At 44.0% G+C, this 24,578-nt stretch overlaps 6 non-coding genes across 6 annotated transcripts; 5 read left to right on the top strand and 1 right to left on the bottom strand.

Moving 5' to 3' along the window:
- Positions 1–2,265: 2,265 nt before the first annotated feature.
- On the bottom strand, positions 2,266–2,338 carry TRNAA-AGC (transfer RNA alanine (anticodon AGC)). The gene has a single exon. It is a non-coding gene; the product is annotated as a tRNA-Ala (tRNA).
- Positions 2,339–6,729: 4,391 nt separating this feature from the next.
- Positions 6,730–6,820, top strand: TRNAY-GUA (transfer RNA tyrosine (anticodon GUA)). Its single transcript is given in 2 exon segments — positions 6,730–6,766; positions 6,785–6,820. It is a non-coding gene; the product is annotated as a tRNA-Tyr (tRNA).
- A 1,845-nt stretch (positions 6,821–8,665) lies between these two features.
- TRNAT-AGU (transfer RNA threonine (anticodon AGU)) lies at positions 8,666–8,739 on the top strand. Its single transcript has one exon. It is a non-coding gene; the product is annotated as a tRNA-Thr (tRNA).
- Positions 8,740–12,490: 3,751 nt separating this feature from the next.
- On the top strand, positions 12,491–12,581 carry TRNAY-GUA (transfer RNA tyrosine (anticodon GUA)). Its single transcript is given in 2 exon segments — positions 12,491–12,527; positions 12,546–12,581. It is a non-coding gene; the product is annotated as a tRNA-Tyr (tRNA).
- Positions 12,582–14,170: 1,589 nt separating this feature from the next.
- TRNAY-GUA (transfer RNA tyrosine (anticodon GUA)) lies at positions 14,171–14,262 on the top strand. Its single transcript is given in 2 exon segments — positions 14,171–14,207; positions 14,227–14,262. It is a non-coding gene; the product is annotated as a tRNA-Tyr (tRNA).
- Positions 14,263–21,356: 7,094 nt separating this feature from the next.
- Positions 21,357–21,430, top strand: TRNAT-AGU (transfer RNA threonine (anticodon AGU)). The gene has a single exon. It is a non-coding gene; the product is annotated as a tRNA-Thr (tRNA).
- The last annotated feature ends 3,148 nt before the right edge of the window (positions 21,431–24,578 follow it).

Here is a 24,578-nt window from a genome sequence, read left to right as displayed (position 1 = left end):
TACGTGTAGTTTTGTACGTGTGTGTTTTGTATAGCCGTTAAAGATAACGGAGCGGATTACAAGAAAAGACGAGCATAGCATGACGGCAGAAAGCAAGGTAGGCTGATGAGTAAGAAGTTTGCGGGGAAAATAATGCCGCAGCTGGCACACGACAGGGTTCATTGGAGGAATGTGGGGGAGGCGCTCATTCTGATTTGGCTGTAATTAGGCTGATGGTGATGACGTGAGTAATGGGCATATTCGTTTTGACAGTTTTGAAAACGCTGTCACCATCGGCCCTGTATATAGACAAACTCTCACCTTCATGCACGCTTTTGTAATTGCGCCCGTCTTTGTCGCGGTGATCACAGCTTCTGACTGTAAGCACAGGCCACTTATGCTATATATAATGAAGTCAACTTTTTAGAGGGATGGTGAACAATGAATTTGCTGCCAAGATTTCTGGCCCAAATGATAGTTGTGGCGCTGAACTGAGCAAAACACCGTTTTGAAGCATAGATGACCGGAAAGTTATTTTTTTAAAGAATACATCTCAATTCAACACACCTAGCGGCCTCCAGTGAAAACTACGACAATACGGGATGTGACGTCAACCCTACCCTTAGTAAGCTATTACTAACAACGGCCACACGAAAGTAGAAGCGTCTGTAGTGCTTTTGCTTCGTTGCACTGCGCATTTCATTCGGCTTCCTCGTGCCCAAGTTTCAAGGTTCTCTGCCTGCATCTCATGGTTGAATACGTTGTGTAACTACTTGACTAATTCGGCCAGAATTATTAGAAAATCCCCAATAACTGCAGCGATGGCGAACCAAAATAATTACTAGAGGTTTAGCGCTTGTTAAGCCCAGTGAATCGAGTGAAAGCTCTGTTAAGAATGGTTACGCATGGTTTCTCACTGCAGTCGGTCTGGTGCGCGCCTCATCCATGGCGAGGCTGAGCGACCAAGCGCCAGCGAAGCGGCTGTTATACCTCCGCTAGTCATGTGGTGTAGCAGTGGAAAGTCTTTCAGCGAGTCACGTGGTATGACGTCATCTGCCACACCTCCGCTCCGCCGGCTCGAGGTCAAACGCGCCGCAAACTTGACCTTGGGAGTTGTAGTGCGAAGAGTAGAGCTTTCGCTCTAAAAGCTACATTTCTCAGAGATGGTATCGCAAGCGCCATCTCGGGCGCGCAAGAGGAACGAGGCCTGTCTCGTTCTGGGCAGGAGCGATCTTTCGATGCTTCACCTAACCCGCAGAAACTGCATTTATATCTGGTTTTCGCGTATGATGCCGCAGTAAAGCCTTGTTTTACCTTTCGAAATCACTGAACATTCATGCAGTTGAGGTTCAACACAAACGCTCGTAAGCACCGCACGAGATGGGGGAACTAACTCTGAACTGTTCACTGCCAGCCAGCTTACTTACGGCGCTGCTGAGTGTAGGCATGCAGTTATGTCCACCAGCTCGTAGCCAGGTCCTCGCTTAACCAAGACGAAACAACGTGCGTCCGTGGCCTAAGGATAGCTTGTCGGAATCGCAGCCCAAGTGTCATCGGATCGATTCTTAACTAATTACTCCATTTTCACTTTTCAACGTAATCAATTTACTTTACATCCTTGCATGTCATAATCACATTTCAATCATGCTACGAATCCGTAGTAACGATTTAACTCCAGTTTAAATCATTTTCATTCTACATTTACACGTGTGACATCAGAAACATCTCGACCAAGTAAAGTGACAGTGCTTTAGGCTTTTCCTACTAACGTCTGCTCCAGAACCGTCGCGTTCAAAATCACGCCCACTGCTGTGCTTTAGTGACTATGTCGTTTGGCTGATGAGCTTAAGGCCCTGCGATCCAATCCGGTAGCGCAGGCTGCATTTTGATGGAGGAAAAAGGTAACAACACCCTTGCACTGCGCAATGTGAGTGCATGTTATGGAATCCCATACAATGTAAATTATTCCAGAGCCTTCCACTAAGCCGCCTCCCATATCTAATGCTCACCTTCGCAACGTTATAGACCCAAAAACCAACCACCAAAATAAAGATACGCGCAATGATATCGACCACAGTGAAACAACGCTTTTAACAGCTCAATTCCAAATATATACTAATGAAGCAAAGATAGCAACTGACAAGCATTGTAAACTTTCATCAGATTTATTGAAGCTATAGCCACCTTGAAGCAATGCGAATGGGAACGAGAAAAGGTGACACCAAACAATCAAAGCGATAAGATACGCGCATTTACCAAAATATTTAAAAGACGAAAAATAAACTATGGAGGTGCTGGGTATCGATCCCAGTACCTCTCGCATGCTAAGCGAGCGCTCTACCATCTGAGCTACACCCCCAGGCCAAAACCGCTTAACGGCACTCCTACATGTGCATATATATATATATATATATATATATATATATATATATATATATATATATATATATATATATATATATATATATATATATATATATATATATATATATATATATATATATATATATATATATATCTATGTATATAAATATATATATATATATATATATATATATATATATCTGGAGACCGGCAACAAAAATGCTTAAGAGGCTGCAAGGCATCGACAGGTGCTGAGTTCTTGCTCGGCATGTTAATCAGCGTTCCTCTACTTTCTGAAACGAGCTGCCGTATTGTGTGCATGTCATACTTGCCTCAAGGATAAAAGAACTCCGGAGGGTTTTTATTGCACACCATGTGACCATGCAGCTTAATAATTTAACTAAGATAACATTTTCTGCAAAAAAAGCGGATGCAACCATAATTACATTAGGTCTGAAGCTGTGCCTAACGCGGTTTCATATGCGGTGGTCATGTGGTGAGTAGAGGGCAAACCAGATTGGGATGCCCCAGAAGTTTCGACTGTGTTGTCTGCGCTACTTGACGGATGTGTGCGCAAAATAATCAGTAACTAAAGCAAATCTGGTTTTTATAGCCCTTTTGCCACGCACGGTTAACTGCACGCATTGTGGCGTTCGACGTGCTATAGATCCTGCAAGACCTGATACATGAAAAAGCGGCCTGATTCCCGCCATTTGCTCATAAAGAACGAAATTAGAAGCTGAAAAATGCACTTCAGACGCAGCCGGGTTTACTACTCAAGACGGTTTTTTGAAAAAAGAGTTGCGCCAGTCATGCGAGACAAATTAGTGCTAATGTTAAAGACTTACGGTTATAGTGTACACATCACGTTGCCCTTTCAGTGAAAAAGTCCTCGTCCTGCTTGGCTCGGCCTACGCAGGTTCTTTTAGTTGGCTCGGAAAGAAGAAATGAAAGGTTTAATGACATATATTTGAGCGCTTAGCGGACCAATATTATTGTTAAATAAAAAATAAACTTAGTACTATAAGTACGGAAAAAATTTAGAAACCTTTCAGCCCCAACAATGGATCAACGACGCGGGAAAGGTGAGAATTTCGCTGTTTATTCTGAGAACCCAAGGCAGCCTATGTAGGTCACACATGTGTGTCGCCACCGCACAGGCAAGGCGGAAAAACCACTACGCCCGTTCCGTCGATAGCTCAGTTGGTATAAACCGAAAATTCCACCCGAGAGCTCTTCTGTGGTAACAACAAACTCGGGCAGCAATCGCCGCAGCCTCACCTGGCACACGGTGCGCAAGAACGGGTCTGAGACGTCGCAAAAAATAAAAAAAACGGTTCACCAGCTGCCTTAAAAAGAGGTGCCCTAGCCCCAACCCCCCGTCTTTTACCCGCCGGAACAGGTTCGTTCGGCTGCAACGTTCCCATTCGGAAGCCCATATAAAGACGGCAAAAATCCGGTGTAACTTCTGAATGTGCACCCGAGAGCAATGCAAAACCTGCATCACATACCAGAGCTTGCTAATAAAAAACAGGTTGCAGACTGTAGCTCTGGCGAAAATAGAGAGATTGGTGCCTTTCCATTTTCCAACTCTGTCACGTGCTTCTTTCGTTTGCTGTTTCCAATACTCCTCGCTTTCGCGATAAGCATCGAGCGGAACGCCCAAATACTTGCCCGGTGTCGTCGTCCACGGTACGTTGGCAAAATGGTCCGGGTGGGATGGCCACCATCCATGCCAGAGTCCGAGGCATTTGGACCAATTAACCCCGCTACCGGTGACTTCGCTGAACTCGCGTACACACCCGACAGCTTCGCTTATGCTCTCCTGATCAACCGTGAATACAGCAACGTCGTCAGCATACGCCAGCAGCTTAACTTCAGCAGCTTGCAACCTAAAGCCATTAATACTATTGTCTTCTAATATTTTCCTACAAAGAGATTGTAGCAAGTGTTAAGTTTCTTTCAGCGCGTTTTTCTAGCGATTATTTGTATAAAACTAAAAGAAAGAAGTTGTACCATGACCTTTGTGATATTGTTTTCCCAGAGCCTATGTACAGGGCCTTGTACAGTGGAGGTCCTGGAGCTGATGTTTTAAAAAGGGTAAAGAAAATGCAGGTGCCACCAGGAGTAAAGACCTTTTTTTAAATTACACACCGGGACACTCCCAGTTAAAAAGTTTTTGGAAGGAAAGGATTTCTTTTTACCGTGGGGATCGAACTGCTTAATTTGTAAACAGCCCGAAACAATAGACCATGTTTTTTTGTATTGCTGGGAAGGGGTTTATTTTTGGGATGTGTTACAAAGGACAATAAAGAAAGAGCTACCACTTGACGCGCAGGGAATTCGCTATTTAAGCACAGACAATGAGGATGGGGTACCATTTGATCTCATAATGCTCTTGGGCCTCCACAGTATATGGCGCTCCAGAATGGCAGGCTATTATTGTGACAAAGACGCACGACCTGCCCGAATTTATTTTCGGGAAAGAATGGACTGCTTTCTGGCCATCCAGAAAGCAGCTGCGGAGCCTCCCGCGTGGCTCTCGAGGCTAGAGCCGCTCTGTATGCTTCGTGAATATTAGTATGACGAAGCCAGACTCATGATGGCTGACCACGACAGTGTCGTATGTACATAGCGTTTTGTGTGTTTTTTGTTGAGTGTTTTTTGTGTAAATGTTATGGGTCAAAGCCAGGCAATAAAGAAAAAAAAATAGCTCAGTTGGTATAGCGGTGGACTGTAGAGGTTACCCAATGCGGACATCCATAGGTCGCTGGTTCGAATCCGGCTCGACGGAAGTTGGCTTTTTTTATTTTTGCGTTTGACACAACGATCTCTCCAGAATCATCAAGCAAAAAATTTTGCTTGCCAAACTAGGACACTTAGCGAGCTTATCTGTAAAGTTCGCTTTTTGCCTGCTTTCAAACGGTGGGCTTGAAAACATTAGGGCGACATGCGGTCGAGCACGCTATATCAATTGCACAAAAAAAATTTAGGAAACAAACGTCACTGCTTTACGCACAGAATCTGAAAGAATTATTTCTTCAATTGCCGTGTGTTTCGTTTCAGAAAATGCAACAGAATAAATCATGATTTGCACCTACTTCTAGCTTGTTCAATATTTTGAAAGGTTCTGACTGGGTGTCGCTAATTCTTAGCTCGCGCACAGCAGTTGGATCAGAAGGCGAATGAGGAGGCATGGAATCAGCGCCCGCGCCGCGATGTAGACTATATTCGGGACGTAGTAAAAACACTCAGCTTCTTTAAAAAGAGATCGACTTTACAAACGCAGATTCCCTGGCTCTGTTGCGTCGCTTAAGTGTCGAAGATGTCGGCCTCTCCCGAAATGTTCATGTGTCAGTGGACAAAGACTTTTTTCTACAATTCCCAAAACAGTGTGAGTGATGACTATGCCTATAAACGACCATGTGAAAGAGCATGCCAAGGATAGAATGATGATGATGGAATACAGTCATGTAGTGAATTGAAAATTGGTGCGTTTTTAAGGAGGCAAAACGCTAAGGCGCCCGTGTGCTGTACGATGTCAGTGCACGTTAAAGGTCCTCAGGTGGACGAAATTATTCTGGAGCCCTCCACTACGGCACCGCTTTCTTCCTTTCTTTCACTCCCTCCTTTATCACTTCCCTTACGGCGTCGTTCAGATGTCCAACGATATATGAGGCAGATAGTGCGCCATTTCCATTCCCCCCCAAAAAAAAACAAATTATATAGGCCACCCTCGGTCACAGAGCCGAGGGTGACTGTCTTTACGAAATTCGAAAAACTGATATAGATATTACGGTGGGCAACACGCCTCTCAATACGTAGACTAACAGCAAGAGTTAAAAAGTTAACTATTCAATACTAGTTAAACAGCCTACTAGTAAGCACGTCTTAGCTGTATTCTGATGTGCTACACCGCTGACAATGCTGACCGCTTAGCCGATATTACTGTGCCAGAGCAATTTTCGGTCACAAGTTGCACGAATGATGCCAGGCAAGATTTCTTACGAATCCGTCTATTGTCAAAAACATAACGTTGTCGTGTATGCTTGACCCTGCCCTTTCGTTGTGAAGTCGTCACTTCTACTTGCCTCGGCGGAGGCACGTTCTTTAAAGTCACTCGAGACCAAAGCATGAAGGCATTGATGCAGATCTGCTTTCTTGGTTTGGTTGGTAAAAGTTGTTTCAATGAAGAAAAACAAATATATGAATAAAAAAGTGGGAAGTTCGTAAAGAAACGTTTTCCTCAGGCCTTGGGTGTGCGAAGCTGGAAAGAGGAGAAAATCAGGTGGTATAGATTACCCTGAGCACTAGAATCTGCCTATCTTGGTCACACACGGGAATCAACACAGGCACAGCAAGGCGGCAAAACCGTGTCCGTCCGTTCCGTCGATAGCTCAGTTGGTAGAGCGGTGGACTGTAGAGGTTGCCCAATGCGGACATCCATAGGTCGCTGGTTCGAATCCGGCTCGACGGAAGTTTTAATTTTTTTTTCTCATCTCTGCCGCACCACCTTGATAGCGCACATGTAATGAAATTCCTAACTATCATACATCGATTCATAAACTTCTTTTCATTCATAAACTTTCATTAGCGCTGATCCTGCCTGATTCTTTTCTATGTCAACTTCTTGACCGCTAGTTTTACGTTTATAATGAATAATAATAAACCATCCTAGATTTGTGCTCTGACTGCATAAACTCGTCATTTAGTCTTTCTTTAAAAAGTGTGCATGGAAACATTCAAGCACAATGCCACCGAACGTACGCTATTGATACCGCATCAAGAATTCAGGAAATAAACCTTTGAGATTAACCTATAGGTACCCGAAGGATGTATTTCCTCAGTAGTTTCGTGTTTCATTTAGGACGATGCTACTCAACATAGATTGACATGTGGACACTTTTTACATGCCCAAGATTTTAAAATTTTTGAATGGCTGTAGCTCGTTCTTAGCGGGGCACTTAGGTGCATCAGAAAGTGAATGAGAGGTTGTATAATATGCGTCGACTGAAAAATATACGGGCTGTCTAAGCTAGAGTGGATAAAAATTTAAAAAAGAAAGCATTCGCCCCGAACCAACGTCAAGTCAATATTGCTAGGAGATATGTCAAGCACTGGCTGGTGTTTTTTTTTTCCTTCCGCCTGCTCTATTACTTAGTTGACATTAATTGATTCCCTTTTTAAACACCACTTAAAATATCCAGCCATAAGGGAGCAAGGGTGGGGGAAGCCTCATGCAGGGCGCTTAGCCAACGCTTGGTCAAGATGAACGCTTCGTATGGGCAAAGCGTTCATTACTGGCGCGGGTTTTATAGGGCCTATAGGGTTTTGTAGGTATTATGGGCGCCATGTCTAGGTCACACCGCAAATCACAACACCCCAGAGAAACAGGCAGAGCTCTAAAACATGCTTGTTCTCTCCATTTCTCAGTTTTTATAGGGGCGGACTGTACGGTTTCTAGCCACGCGCACATCCATAAGTCGCTGGTTGAAATCCACCTCACCAGGTGCCTTTTAATTTTTTTTTTGAAGTGCAGTGCTGAACGTTTGACGTTGGTGTTTTCGATTATGGTGAAACCAGATGAAGTGATCACTTCCAGATTGCGCCAACTCTTCGACGCATCTTATTTGCTCTCAGAATCGTCACGTCGCACACGAATTAATACATCCCACACCACAAGAGCTTTCTTGCCTCCAACGCGCTGTCATCGCATCCATCCAAATGCGGCTGCCGCGGCCAGGACTCAACAGTGCGGTTGAAATTTTAGACACAGTCATAGTCACGGAAGCGGCATGTCGACTTTAACCTTAAAGCCAAAGAATAGCGAAACATTCATCTGTACTTCGACTGAACTCCAACCCTACTCGCTTTCTCAGAACAACGTTCCCTTGTCGCCCCTTTTTTGGCGCGAATTAATCATTTACGCGGCAGCAGTAAAGTTATCACTCTGTCCTCTCCATGCCAAACATCTGCGAGCAGTCTACGCAATCAGTGCGTCTGCAGTGGCTCACACGCGTCTTTCTCGTAGCTCCATTGCCTGTCGTTAATCTTAAACGGAGCGTTTCTTGCCGCCCACAACAGAGGCCATAGGCGCGTGGCTCACATTGAAAATCACCTGGACGTAAGGGAGTCGAACTGTCGTAATTTTTCTCCTTCTTTCACCTTGAAAGATTAAGCATGCAGGGCGAGGATCTAGCGTTGAAAAGGCTTGCTTCCACAGGGGACGAAGTTTTTTTTTTTCCTGCATTTTACAAAGAGAAAGAATTCTGTTTGAGCAATAGTCGGCCAACACTGCAAATGTTTTCCCTCACCTCCCGTCGGCGCCGTGGCTTAGTTGGTTAAAGCGCCTGTCTAGTAAACAGGAGATCGTGAGTTCGAATCTCGCCGGTGCCTGGTTTTTTAATTTTTATCTTTCGCATAATAACGCGATAGCGGTACAGTTCCTGTTCTGCGCAAAATCTGTCGTCGTGAGCGAAACACTGGCCTAGGTAGGGTTGCCCACGTGGGCACCTAATCCACCCCCGTCCTATATTTTGTGCACCAGGCTGGATATTCACACAGGGTGGATAGGGTGCCACCCCGTACAGCCAATCTGGTTCACGTGATTCTGCTCGGCCTCGTGCAACCCGCCATAATAATAATAATAATTGGTTCTTGGGGAAAGGAAATGGCGCAGTATCTGTCTCATATATCGTTGGACACCTGAACTGCGCCGTAAGGGAAGGGACAAGGGAGGGAGTAAAAAAAGAAGGGAAGAAGGAGGTGCCGTAGTGGAGGGCTCCGGAATAATTTCTATCACGTGGGGATCTTTAACGTGCACTTTAACGTGAGTTTTATTATGCGCCCACGCTATCTCTGGACAATACTCCTCGTGCTATCCGATATGGCAACGAATCCAAAGTCATTTCCTTTTTATTTCTCCTTAGAACCAGTGCTGTTTTAAGACCGCTCCCCCCCACCTCCTTTATATCTCCTACAGCTTAGATTAACCTGCAAAGCTTTCTATTAAAGTACCAAGTAAACGTGCCAATATATATATTGTGTCATAAGGCGAGAGCGAAACTTTAGTCAAGGGAGAACCCTTTCTCACAACTACTGTTTTAAAAGCGCAGCACCGTGAGAAAATTTCTGTCAAACGTCGTCGCAATCCATATGCATTAAGCCATGCATTCGCATTGAGCATCTCAGCAATGATCTGGTGCGACAAATGTTAAAAATAAAAAAAATTAAGGTGTTGGGTATCGATCCAGTACCTCTCACATGCTAAGAAAGCGCTTTACCATCTCAGCTACACCACCTTTTTTGTCTTTATTGCATCTCTTCACAGTTTACAACAGATCACAAAACAAATGTTCTGCGCTTCCCTCTCGAGCGAACATGTGTTTCACTCACGTGAAAAAATCACAACTGTTTCAAAGAACACAACTCTCCCATCAACTCCATAACTTCATCTTAAAAACATAGCTCCTTGCACATTTCATACAGCTTAAATATGTTTTCTTTAAAGTAATCTCGGACCGACCGCGCATCTTTATCGCAGTGTCGTACAGCCATCCTACTTCGCCAAATGATGTACAGGCCAAGAAGGAAAATTACATCGTATTTATAAAGGTCCGATTCAACGTCCAGGAATTGTATCCAATACGGCGTCAAGGGTAAGTCTTTTTTTTATTGTACGCTGGAGCACGTCCCAAAAAAGCAGCGCATCAGAGCAATCAATAAAGGCGTGTTCTATTGACTCTGGCTTGTGACAGAACCAGCAGTCAGCACCCCTTGGTAAAAACAATCCCTTCTCTTCCATCCATGTTTTAACCGGCAACGTACCAGTCTGCAACTTTGAGAAAAACGTCTTCACATCCGCTGGCACCTCCATTTTCCTTACCCTTTTCAAAACATTTCCTCCTTGCCCTCCACTATACAGAGATGGATATATTGGCTAGGGGAAGACACAGTCAAGAAAATCTTGAAGCAATTTCCTACGCGTGACGTTTGAAAGGTTTTCGAAACTGAAGCGAGCATTTAGAAACTGGAAGGCAAAGATCACTTACTTCAAAAACCTGCTTGCACTGTATCGCATCCCGTCCTCAGTGGAAATAACATAGTTTGGATAAGCCAAAGAAAACATCCCTTGAATAAACTTCGGCAGGAAAGGGTCGCGTTGATCTCAAAGAAACATAAATCTTGACACCACCTGCCTCAGGTGCAAGTGTGGCAAGGAAAGAACCCCTTTTCTCAAACGCAGAAAAAAATTATCACGTTTAGTCCTCTTCCTTGAGGACTACCAAACAAAAGCCGTGAAGAGACGATGAAGCTTTCGAATGCTAAGTCGAGAGCACAAAAGGACCTACAACAAAAAGCAAAGTTTTGAACCCAGGTTTACATTACTTATGTTTGCGTGCGCTAACATAAACATTTCCTTTCCCGACCATTCCTGTGTACGCGTGGATAGTACTAGAATTTCTACTTCAAAAAGTCATCGTTATCTTGCTACTTGTCAAGAGGAACACCCAGGTATTTGGAAGGGACATGTGAGCATTCTACACTTACATGAAACAAAGGCTCTGATGCCCAGTTCCCATCCCAAAGGCCCGCACATTAGTCCAAATTAACAAGGCTATTGGCTACCTCACAAAACCTGCGAACAACCGACATCGCGTGTTCTATGCTGCTGTGGTCGCTACAAAAATTGCCACATGATCGCCATAACCAAGAATTTATTTTCACATGCTTTAGCTCAAAACCACGAATACAGCTGTCATTTATTACATTCCGGCTAAGTGGCTCTAGGCAATGAATGAAAAATAGCGGTAAAAATGGGCGGCCTTGCCGCACGGATGCTCTAACGGCAATTCTGTCTCTGAGCTCTGGGTTAACAACAACATTCGTGGTACAGGTACTATAAGCCACTTTAACCCCTTTTAAAATAACCTCTCCAAAAGATACATATTCGAGGATTTTAAAAATGATGTCATGGCATACATGGTCAAAGGCCTGTCTAAATACATCTGTGCGCGCGCGTAGGAGTACGGTTAAGCGGTATTGTCGTAGGGGTGTAGCTCAGATGAATTTGAGCATGCTCAAATTCATATTAGCTACACCCCCACGACAATACCGCTCAACAGTACTCCTACATGTGCGCAAAGAGATATCCGGAAACGGGTAACAAAAATGGCTAAAGTGGCCACAAGGCTTCGACGGCTGCTGAGTTAATGCTCTGCATGTTAATCACCTTTCCTCAACTTGCTGAAACGCGCTGCCGTATTGTGTGCATATCACTACTTGCCGCAAGGAAGGAAATAACTGCGGAGGTTTTGATTGCACACCATGTGACAAGCTTAATAATTTCACTAAGATAACATTTTCTGGAAAAAATATGGTTGCAACAAAAATTACATTAGGTCTGAAAATGGGCTTAACGCTGTTTCATATGCGGTGGTCATCTGGTGAGTAGTGGGTAAACAGTTTGGGGTGCCTTAGAAGTTTTCAATGAGTTGTGTGCCCTCTTGATGGATGTGTGCGCAAAATATTCAGCAACTAAAGCAAATGTCGCTTTTATAGCGCTTGTGCCAAGCATAGTTAACTGCACGCATTATGGCATTCGACATACTATAGATCCTGCAAGACCTGATACAAAAAATAGCGGCCTTATTCGCGCCATTTGCTCATAAAGAACGAAATTAGAAAGCTCAAAAATGCGCTTCAGATGCAGCAGGGTTTACGGCTAGGAGCGGTTTTCTGCAAAAAAAAATTTCGCCAGTCATGAGAGACAAATTACTGCTAATGTCAAAAACTTGAGGTTAAAGTGTATACTTCACGTAGCCCTTTCAGTGCAAAGTCCTTGTACTGCTTGGCTTCGCCTACGCAGGTTCTTTTAGTTGGCTCGGAAAAAAGAAATGAAAGGTTTAATGACATATATTTGAGCGCTTAGCTGACGGGTAATATTGTTATATAAAAAAATAAACTTAGTACTATAAGTGTAGAAAGAGCTTAGAAAGAACCCTTTAAGCCCCAACAATGGATCAACGACGCAGGAAAGGTGAGAATCTCGCTGTTTACTCTATCCTAAGAATCAAAGGCTGCCTATGTAGGTCACACGTGCGAATCGCAACCGCCTAGGCAAGGCGCAAAAGGCTGGTCACCGATTCCGTCGATAGCTCAGTTGGTAGAGCGGTGGACTGTAGAGGTTACCCAATGCGGACATCCATAGGTCGCTGGTTCGAATCCGGCTCGACGGAAGTGGCCTTTTTTTATCTTTGCGTTGACACAGCGATCTCTCAGCAATCATCATGCAAAAAAAAATTTGCATGCCAAACTAGGACACTTAGCGAGCTTATCTGTAAAGTTCGCCTTTTTCCTGCTTTCAAACGGTGGCCTTGAAAACATAAGGGCGATATGCGGTCGAGCACGCTATATCAATCGCACAAAAAAAATTTAGGAGACAAACATCACTGCTTTACACACAGTATCTGAAAGAATTATTTCTTCAATTTTCGTGTGTTTCGTTTCAGAAAATGCACCTTAATAAAGCATGATTTCCATCTACTTCTAGCTTGTTCATTATTTTGAAAGGTTCTGAATGGGTGTCGCTAATTCTTAGCTCGCGCACAGCCGTTGGATCAGAAGGCGAATGAGGAGGCATGGAATCAGCGCCCACGCCGCGATGTAGACTATATTCGAGACGTAGTAAAAACACTCAGCTTCTTTAAAAAGAGATCAACTTTACAAGCGCAGATTCCCTGGCTCTGTTGCGTCGCCTCAGTGTCGAAGATGTCGGCCTCTTAAGTAATGTTCATGTGTCAGTGAACAAAGATTTTTTTTTCTACAATTCCCAAAACAGTGTGAGTGATGACTAATACATTTTTGATCAAATGGCATAAATATATGCCTATAAACGACCATGTGAAAGAGCATGCCATGGAAAGAATGATGATGATGGACTACAGTCATGTAGTGAATTGAAAATTTGTGCGTTTTTATGAAGGCAAAACGCTAAGGCGCCCGAGTGCTGTACGATGTCAGTGCATGTTAAAGGTCCACAGGTGGACGAAATTATTCTGGAGCCCTCCAATACGGCCCCGCTTTCTTCCTTTCTTCTTTCACTCCCACCATTATTCCTTCCCTTCAGGCGTGGTTCAGGTGTCCAACGATATTTGAGACAGATACTGCGCCATTTCCTTTCCCCCCCCCCCCCAAAAAAAAAACAAATTATATAGGCCAGCCTCGGTCACAGCGCCGAGGGTGACTGTGTTTACGAAATTTGAAAAACTGATATAGATATTACGGTGGGCAACACGCCTCTCAATACGTAGTCTAACAGTAAGAGTTAAAAAGTTAACTATTCAAGACGAGTTAAACAGCCTACTAGTTTTAACGTCTTAGCTGTATTCTGATGTGCTACACCGCTGTCTAAGCTGGCCACCGAGCTGATATTACTGTGGCAGAGCAATTTTTTGTCACACGTTGCACGAATGATGCCAGGCATGATTTCTTACGAATCCGTCTATTGTCAAAAACTTACAGCTACGTGTATGCTCGACCCTGCCCTTTCGTTGCGAAGTCCTCACTTCTACTTGACTCAGCGGAGGCACGTTCTTTCCAGTCACTCGAGACCAAAACATGAACGCATTGATGTAGATAGATATTTTTGGTTTGGTTTTTAAAAGTTCGTAAAGAAACGTTTTTCCTCAGGGCTTGGACGTGCGGCGCGGGAAAGAGGAGAAAATCTTGTGGCACAGATTACCCTGAGCACTAGAGGCTGCCTATCTTGGTCACCCACGCGAATCACCACAGCCCAGGCAAGGCGGCAAAACCTCGTCCGTCCGTTCCGTCGATAGCTCAGTTGGTAGAGCGGTGGACTGTAGAGGTTACACCCTCGCGGTAATCCATAGGTCGCTGGTTCGAATCCGGCTCGACGGATGTTACTTTTTTTTCTCAAATCTTGCAGTGACCTATCCACCTTGATCGTGCACCATGAAATGAAATTCCTATCATACTTTGATTCATAAACTTCTTTTCATTCATAACCTTTCATTAGCGCTGATCCTGCCTGATTCTTTTCTATGTAAACTTCGTGACTGCTAGTTATACATTTATAATGACTCATAATAAACTAGCCGAGATTTGGGCTTTGACTGCATAAACTTGTCATCTTGTCCTTTTTTAAAAAGTGTTCATGGAAACATTCAAGCACAATGCGACTGAACATACGCTATTGATAGCGCATCAAAATTTCAGAAAATAAACCTTTGAGAGTAACCTATAGGTACCCGATGGATGTATTTCCTCAGCAGTTTCGAGTTTCATTTAGGACGATGCGATTCAAAATAGATTGACATGTGGACACTTTTAACATGCCCAAGATTTTAAAATTTTTGAATGGCTGTAGCTCGTTCTTAGCAGGAAACAGTAGGTGCATCAGAAAGTGAATGAGAGGATGTATAATCTGCGTCGACTGAAAAATATACGGGGTGTCCAAGCTATCGTAGATCAAAATTTTAAAAAAGAAAGCATTTGTCCCGAAGCAACGTCAAGTCAATGTTGCTAGGAGAAATGTGAAGCACTGGCTAGTGTTTTTTTTTTCCTTCCGCCTACTGTATTAATTAGTTGACATTAATTGATTCACGTTTTAAACATAACCTAAAATTCCCAGCACAAAGTGAGCAATGGTGGGGGAAGCCTCATACAGGACGCTTCGCCCACGTTTGGACAAGATGAACGCTTCGTATGGGCAAAGCGTTCATTATTGGCGCGGGTTTTATAGGACCTATAGGGTTTTATAGGCGCCGTGTCTAGGTCGCAGCGCAAATCACAACAGCCCTGCGAAACAGGCAGTGCTTTAAAACAAGCTTGATCTCTCTATTTCTCAGTTTTTATATGGGTGGACTGTGCGGTTTCTAGCCACGCGCACGTCCGGAAGTCGCTGGTTCGTATCCGCCTCACCGGATGCCTTTTAATTTTTTTGAAGTTCAGTGCTGACCGTTTGAAGTTGGTGTTTTCGATTATGGTTCAACCAGATGAAATGATCACTTCCAGATTGCGCCAAATCTTCGACGCTTCATATTTGCTCTCAGAATCGTCATGTCGCACACGAAAAAAAAACAGCTTCGTCCTCTTTGGACGGAGTCTTTTTCAACGCTAGATGTGGACCTTGCATACTTAATATTTCAAGGTGAAAGAAGGAAGAAAAACACGACAATGAGACTCTCTACGGCCAAGTGATTTTCAATGCAAGCCGCACGCCTATATCGCCTGCTATGGGCGGAAAGAAACGCTCCATTTAAGATTAATGGCGGGCAATAGAGCTACCAGAAAGACGCGTGTGCGTCACGGGAGACGCACTGGATGCACCGCTTGCTCCGCATTGTACCGAGTGCTGCAAAGCCCCGCTGAACGAGCTGGGTCCCGGCGCATTTCTTGGACGGCTGGATCAACTGGTCTACGCCCCCCTCGGAGGCACAGCGGCTTCCACAGCGCCGTCGTCTTCACGTGCCTATAAAGGGCGCGATGCGACCGACGGCGGCATTGGGCATGGTGGCACCGCAGTGAACATGTCGAGTAATCCATTCATCTTCTTGCTCCAGGTGAGAAAACGGTTTGGCAAATGTTACAGAAGTAGCGACATTTTTCTTGTGGTGCTGCCTTGCCCAGGCGAAGTGTATACAATTATTTGTGATAGCATAGTCTCTTTGAGGTACTTGCTGCTGCTTGCTGGGGATGTGGAAAGTAACCCCGGACCTAACATGCAGGAAGTCCTGACTGAAATCCGCAAATTGGCTGGTGAGATAGCTGTAATAAAAAAAGACAACAAGGCTATAAACGAATCTCTGGAAGGCATTCATGCGAAACTGGACACGTTGGCTCATTTCGAAGGCAGAATCGCAGGTGTTGAGGAGAAAATGGAGACATTTGAAAACATCATTAGTAGGCTAGCTCTCCAGGTTGATGACCTTGAGAACAGAAGTAGAAGATCAAACTTAATTTTTTACGGAATTACGGAAGAAGAGGACGAGAAAACAGATGACCTGAATTCAAAAATCACAGAAAAAATTAACGGTACCCTTGGTGTCACAATCTCGGGAATCGAGAGAATGCACCGCCTAGGCACCAAAGCTGAAAACAAAACCCGACCAGTTATTCTGAAGTTGCAAAGCTTCAGAGACAAGGCAAACATAATGAAGAATTGTTACAAACTAAAGAATTCCGGTGTTTCGGTTGGCGAAGATTTTTCTTTACGTGTACGTGGCATTCGAAAAAAACTTTGGGATAGCAGCAAAGACAACCGAGATAGGGGTGAAAAAGTATCACTTATGTACGACAAGATTAAAATCAATGAGCAGGTTTATGTCTGGGACGACGATAAAGAAGCCAGAGTACCCGTGGCAAAAAACCAGCCATTCAAAGGGGGAAAAAACCGATCAAGCACGTAATACCACCCACCTTAATCATAGTGAACATAAACGCCAGAAGTGTCGTCAACAAAACTACAGAACTTGAAGCATTCATTCTCGAACACTCTCCTGATATTGTCGCAATCACAGAAACATGGCTTTCTCCTGATATTTCAAGTAGTGATGTCTTCCCTCCTGGTTACACTGTCATGCGCAAAGATAGGTGCTCTCGCGGCGGTGGTGTGGCAATCTTGATCAGGGAGTACATTTACGTCACACCCATGCCAGAAATCATAGGCGCTGAAGCACTTTGGTGCAAAATCATGGTAGACACATCCGTCTTTTTTTTAGGCACTATGTATCGGCCCCCTAATGCTACCCTAGATATCTTACACGTGCTAGCAAATTATATGGAAAGTCATTTCACCCACAATACTAAGATAATCCTTACGGGAGATTTTAACCTGGCTGGCATAACCTGGGACACGCTTGATAAAAAAAATGCCGATACAGCTCATACAGATGCACTGCTTGATGTAAGCTTTAACTTCGGCCTTAGACAGCTTATCCAGGAACCTACACGTGTTACCGCAGTAAGCAGAAATGTACTCGACTTGATTTTTGTGAGTGATAGCATTGCAAATGACAGAGTTTCATGGGAAGTTGTGGATGGCGTATCAGACCATAGAGCAGCTAAATGCTTCTTGCTGCTGGGCGTGCCATCACCTACGGTAAAGATGAGTGCACGAATTTTCGACTGGACAAACGCCGACGACGTTAGTGTACTGGATTATCTAGATGAATCGTATTCCACCTTTAGTTCTCTCGCCATGAATAGTTCAGCTTCAGTAGACACATTATGGTCAGCGTTTGAAAGAATTATTCAGCACTGCTTATCAGCATATATTCCCACAAAGGTCAAGCCGGTGCATAAGAAAAACCCTTGGATAACAAGAAAAATTATACAATTAAAGCGCCAGACTGCAAGACATAGGAAACTGAGGAATAAACTGCCGCTACCCGTCTACACTGATAAATTACGCGAAAAGTCTCATGCACTAAAGGCAGCTATAAAAAAGGCTAAAGATGAGTACATGAACGTCACCCTAAGTAATTTTATCAAAGTATCTCCTTCCAAGTTTTGGCGGTACCTCAATTCGAATTCACGTCAGGACAGTAATCCACCACCCGCCGAGGCTATCGCGAAGGCTACAGACTTCAATGATTACTTTATATCAGTATTTACGCACGACAATGGAAAAAAACCTGACCTAGAATATCCTCCGAGTAACACAGCAAAAATAGATGATTTGATCATAAATGAATCGGGCATTCTTTCCCTCTTACTTGAAATAGACCCTAAAAAATCCGGTGGTCCCGACAACATACCAAATGCATTTCTTAAGCGTTACGCGGGATGGATGTCAAAGTTCTTGCTGATTATTTTTGAAAAATCACTGCAAACAGGCGAAATCCCGGAGAAATGGAAAATTGCCAAGGTCATTCCTATACATAAATCGGGCAACATTACCAACGCATCCAATTATCGACCAATCTCGCTTACTTGTACAACATGCAAAATCCTCGAACATTTAATTCTTAAACATATCCTATCATTTCTAGAAAAAAATAACATAATTGTGCCTAACCAGCATGGCTTTAGAAAAGGTTTGTCTACGACTACTCAATTAATAGAGACAATTCACGACCTAGCGTTTACAATAGACAAATGTGGCCAAACAGACATGATATTCTTAGACTTTTCGAAAGCGTTCGATCGGGTCTCCCACCCTAAGCTCCTCCAAAAACTTTTCCATTATCTCGGTGACAATAATATTACCAAATGGCTGAAAGGCTACCTTACAGGCCGGCGCCAATATGTACACTTTAAAGGGCATTCTTCAGATTGCGGCGATGTGATGTCTGGCGTGCCACAAGGCTCCGTTCTGGCCCCTGTCCTCTTTCTTCTTTTTATCAACGACCTGCATAATAGTACTAACATAACAGTAAGAATGTTTGCAGACGACTGCATCATTTACAAAGAAATAACCTGCCATGCAGACCAAGCAATTCTAAATAGTGCCCTTGAAAGCATAGCACAATGGTGTGAAACATGGCAGATGACGATTAATGTAGAAAAAACGGTTTGCATGACAGTAACAAATAAGAGAGCGGCAATAAATCTCCCTTATTATCTACAAGGACAGATGTTAAGGAAAGTAGAAGAATATAAATATTTAGGAGTAATAATTTCCTCGGATCTTAAATGGAACAAGCAGGTAGCCTATATTACTAATAAAGCACTGGCAGCTCTCTACTCGATTAAACGATCGCTTAAATCCGCATCAGTCGACACTAAGCTCTTAGCATACACTTCACTTGTTCGCTCCATAATGGACTATGGAATAATATGTTGGCTCCCCTTCCGCAAACAATACATAGAAAGATTAGAGGGCGTACAACGAAAAGCGGTCAGATTTATTTTTAACAAATATCGCCGTCATGACTCCCCTACACAGCTCTTAAGACAAGCCGACCTTCCCACTATACATAACCGAGCCAGACTACTGCGCCTCAAGTTTCTTTTCCTTCTGCTTAATGGCGGTATGAAAATCGATACGAGTAAGTACTTAATAAAGTCAAACACGCGCACTACCAGAACAAAACACCAACAGCACTTAACCGAGTACAGATTTCACAACGATATATTCAGGTACTCTTTCTTCCCACAAGCAATCCGTGAGTGGAATAGTCTGCATTGCGATGCTGTTAACTGCGCATCACTCAAAGATTTCATCGCCAACATATCACGCTTTATTTTGCAATAACAACTACGATGCTGGTGCGCTAACTCTTGCACTCTTTTTTCCTTGCTGACGATGACATCCCGACTTTCTTATCTGACTCTCGCTTATTATATTTTTTAACCATGTTGCTCGTTTCTCATGACAGTATCATTCTTCAGCAGCTATTGTTTCATTTCTTGCTCCTTAAACACTTGTCTGCATTTTTGTTACTGTTTTTTTTTTTTTTATCGTGCCGAAGTCCTCAAATATGCTACTTGCTCCTGTTTTGCTATTTTGTTTTACCTTTTGTATAATGCATATTGCCTTGTTGGACTACGATCGCCTTTGTGTTGGCACTTACTTGACCTGTGTTATTTTGTGTATGTGATGTCCCACTCCTGCGACGGCCTCAAATGTGAGGCCAGCAGTATGTTCAAATAAAAATAAAATAAAATAGACTGCTTGCCGATGTTTGGCATAGAGAGGGCGATGTGATCACTTTATTGTTGCCGTGTAAATGGCTACTTTCCCGCCAAAAATGGTGTTCCCGCCAAAAAAAGGCAAGGGATTGTTGTTTCGGGAAAGGTGGCATTCAGTCGAAAGACAGTTGAGAAAATTGAAAATTGGTTGGTTTTTTGGAAACGAAATGGCGCAGTATCTGTCTCATATATCGGCGGACACCTGAATCGCGCAGTAAGGAAAGGGATAAAGGAGGGAGTGAAAGAAGAAAGGAAGAAAGAGGTGCCGTAGTGGAGGTCCCCGGAATAATTTCGACCACCCGGGAATCTTTAACGTCCACTTACATCGCGCAGCAAAGGGGCGCCTTGGCGTTTTTACTCCATAAAGACGCAGCCGCCGCGGTCGGGTTCGAACCCGGGAACTCCGGATCAGTGGCTAGGGCGCTCGATTACTGATCCGGAGTTCCCGGGTGCGAACCCGACCGCGGCGGCTGCGTTTTTATGGAGGAAAAACGCTAAGGCGCCCATGTGCTGCGCGATGTCAGTGCACGTTAAAGATTCCCGGGTGGTCGAAATTATTCCGGAGCCCTCCACTACGGCACCTCGTTCTTCCTTTCTACTTTCACACCCTCCTTCATTTCTTTCCTTACGGCGCGGTTCAGGTGTCCAACGATATATGAGACAGGTGCTGCGCCATTTCTTTTTCCCAAAAACCAATTATTACTATTATTATTATTTGCACACTAATTATTACATCCCACACCACAAGAGCGTTCTCGCCTCCAACGCGCTGTCATCGCTTCCATCCAAATGCGGCTGCCGCGGCCAGCACTCAACAGTGCGGTTGAAATTTTAGACACAGTCATAGACACGGAAGCGGCATGTCGATCTTAACCTTATAGCCAACGAATAGCGTAACATTCCTCTGTACTTCGACTGAATTCCAACCCTACTCGCTTTCTCGAAACAATCTTCCATTGTCGCACATTTTTTGGCGCGAAAGTAATCATCTACGTGGCAACAGTAAAGTTATCACCCTGCCCTCTCTATGCCAAACATATGCAAGCAGTCTACGCAACTAGTGCGTCTGCAGTGACTCACACGTGTCTTTCTGGTTGCTCCATTGCCTGCCGTTAATCTTAAACGGAGCGTTTCTTGCCACCCACAACAGGGGGCATAAGCGCGTGGCTCGAATTGAAAATCACCTGGACGTAAGGGAGTCTTAGTGTCGCATTTTCTTCCTTCTTTCAGCTTGAAATATTAAGAATGCGGGGCCAGCAACTAGCGTTGAAAAAGACTCAGTCCAAAGAGGACGAAGACAGAATTCTATTTGAGGAATGGTCGGCCAATACTGCAATTTTTTTCTTTCACTTCCCACCGGCGCCGTGGCTTAGTTGGTTAAAGCGCCTGTCTAGTAAACAGGAGATCGTGAGTTCAAATCTCGCCGGTGCCTGATTTTTTTTATCTTTCGCATTATAACGCGATAGCGATAAAGCTTTCGTTCTGCGCACAATCTGTCGTCATCGTCGTGAGTGAAAGACTGGCCGAGGTAGAATTGCCCACGTGGGCACCTAATCCACCCCCGTCCCATATCTTGCGCACCAGGTTGGATACCCACACTGGGTGGATAGGGTGCCACCCTATCCTCTCGCGTACAGCCAACTTGGTTCACGATATTCTGCTCGGTCTCGTGCAACCCGCCATGGCCGAATAATAATAATTAGTTTTTGGAGAAAGGAAATGGAGCAGTATCTGTCTCATATATCGATGGACACCTGAACCGCGCCGTTCAACTGTGAACTGCCCGCAGTGGCAGTTGAAAATTGAAAATTGGTGACTGAGGAAAAAAAATGACGCAGTAACTGTTTCGCTTATATCGGTGGACACTGTAACCGCGCCGTAAGGAAGGATATGAAGGAGGGAGTGAAAGTAAAAAAAAGGAAGAGTTGCTGTAGTAGAGGTCTCTGATATGAATTTCGATCACCTTGGGATCTTCAGCGTGCACTGACATCGCAAAGCGCACGGGAATCTTAGCGTTTCGCCTACATCGAAACGCGGCCGCCGAGGTCGGGTTCGAACGCTGGTACTCAGAACCAGGTGGCAGTTAAAATAATGTTACATTGCGAGAAATTGCTTCGATCTCACAGCAGTCTGGGTCTCACAAGCTGCATGGATAGTAGCATCTGCCATCGCAGGGCAGTGGCGTATCGCTTAGCCGCCTCACAACTGGGCTAGCAGTGGTACCAGGAGTCCTAGGGATCTATGAATGTTAAGTAGAGAATGACCAATTCCGCATATAAGAGCATTAATCTATTAAAGCACTCGAGTGCAAGCACTAACGCGGTGCTTAAGTGTGTCCTCCAATTTCTTACTGGTTCCCTGGTCATTGTGCTCATCGGTCTAATTGGCCAGCCTAATGCGCACTAGGAAACTCGAGAGTTTTATTATGCGCCCACTCTATCTCTGGACAATACTCCTCGTGCTATCCGATATGGCAACGAATCCAAAGTCATTGCCTTTTTATTTTTCCTTAGAACCTGTGCTGTTTTCAGACCGCCCCCCTCCTCCTTTATATCTCCTATAGCTTAGGTTAACCTGCAAAGCTTTCTATTAAAGTACGAAGTAAACGTGCCAATTTATATTTTGTGTCATAAGCCGAGAGCGGACGTTTAGTCAAGGGAGAACCCTTTCTCACAACTACTGTTTTAAAAGAGCAGCACCATGAGAAAATTTCTGTCAAACATCGTCGCAATCCATATGCATTAAGCCATGTATTCACTTTGAGCAATGATCTGGTGCGACAACTGTTAAAAACAAAAATTAAGTTGCTGGCTATCGATCCCAGTACCTCTCGCAATTTAAGCGAGCGCTCTACCGTCTGAGCTACACCTCCTTTTTTGTCTTTATTGCATCTCTTGACAGTTCACAACAGATCACAAATAAATGTTCTGTGCTGCACTCTCAAACATCAACAGCGAACATGTGTTTCACTCACGTGAGAAAATCACTACTGTTTCAAAGAACACAACTCTCCCATCAACTCTATAACTTCATCTTCAAAACATAGCTCCTTGCACGCTTCCTGCAGCTTATATATGTTTTCTTTGAAGTAATCTCGGACAGACCACGCATCTTCATCGCAGTGTCGTACAGCCATCCTGCTTCGCCAAATGCTTCGCAGGCCAAGAAGGAAAATTACACAGTATTTATAAACGTCCGCCTCAATGTCCGGGAATCGAATCCCATACGGCGTCAAGGGTAAGTCTTTTTGTTTTTATTGTACGCTGGAGCACGTTCCAAAAGAGCAGCGCATCCCAGCAATCAATAAATAAGTATTCTATTGGCTCTGCATTGTGACAGAACAAGCAGCCAGCACCCCTCGGTAAAAACAATCCCTTCTTTTCCATTCATGTTTTAACCGGCAACGTACCAGTCTGCAACTTTATGAAAAACGTCTTCACACCCGCTGGCACCACCGTTTTTCTTACTCTCCTTAAAACATTTCCTCCTTGAATTCTACTACACATAGATCGATATATTGGCTCTGGGAAGACACAGTCAAGCAAATCTTTTAGCAATTTCTTACGCCTGACATTTGAAAGGTATTCCTAACTGAAGCGAGCATTTAGAAACCGGGAAGCAAAGATCACTTCATTTAAAAATGTACTTGCGCTTTATCGCATCCCGTCTACAGTGGAAATAACATAGTTTGGCAAACGCGAAGAAAGCCTCACTTGAATAAAAGTCCGCAGGAAAGGGTCGCGTTGATATCGAATAAGCGTAAATCATGACACCACCTGCCTCAGGTGCAAGTGTGGCAAAGACCTCCTTTTCTCAAACGCAGAATAAAAAAAAGTTATCACGTTTAGTCCTCTCCCATGAGGACTGCCTAACGAAAACGGCGAAGGGACGATGAAACTTTTGAATGTTAAGTCGAGAGCAGGAAACGAGCTGCAACAAATAGCACAGTTTTGAAACCAGGTATACATTACACGTGTTTGCGCACGCTAATATAAACACTTCCTTTCCCGACAATTTCTGTGTACGCGTGGATAGTTCTAGAATTTCTACTTCCAAAAGTCATCGTTATCTCGCTACTTGTCAAGAGGAACAGCTAGGTATTGGAATCGACATGTGAGCATTCTACACTTGCATGAAACAATGGCGCTGATGCCCAGTTCCCATGCCAAAGGCCCGCACATTAGTCCAAATTAACAAGACTACTGGTTACCTCGCAAAACCTGCGAACGACCGACATCGCGTGTTCTATGCTGCTGTGGTCGCTACAAAAAATTCCCACATCATCGGCATAACCAGGAATTTAATTTCACATGCTTCAAGCTCAAAACCACGAATACAGTTGTTATTTATTACATTCCGGCTAAGTGGCTCTAAGCAAAGAGCGAAAAATAGCGGTAGCAATGAGCTGCCTTGCCACACGGATGCTCTAACGGCAATTCTGTCGGTGAGCTCTCGGTTAACAAGCACATTCGTGGTACAGTTACTATAAGCCATTTTAACCCCTTTTAAAATAACCTCTCCAAAAGAGACATGGTCGAGGATTTTAAAAAGGATGTCATGACATACATGGTCAAAGGCCT

Source organism: Amblyomma americanum, chromosome 9 (genome assembly GCF_052857255.1).
Source record: "Amblyomma americanum isolate KBUSLIRL-KWMA chromosome 9, ASM5285725v1, whole genome shotgun sequence".
In the NCBI taxonomy this organism is placed as follows: domain Eukaryota; kingdom Metazoa; phylum Arthropoda; class Arachnida; order Ixodida; family Ixodidae; genus Amblyomma; species Amblyomma americanum.
Note: the sequence above shows the minus strand (reverse complement) of the source record. Positions and strands in the feature narration are given on the sequence as shown.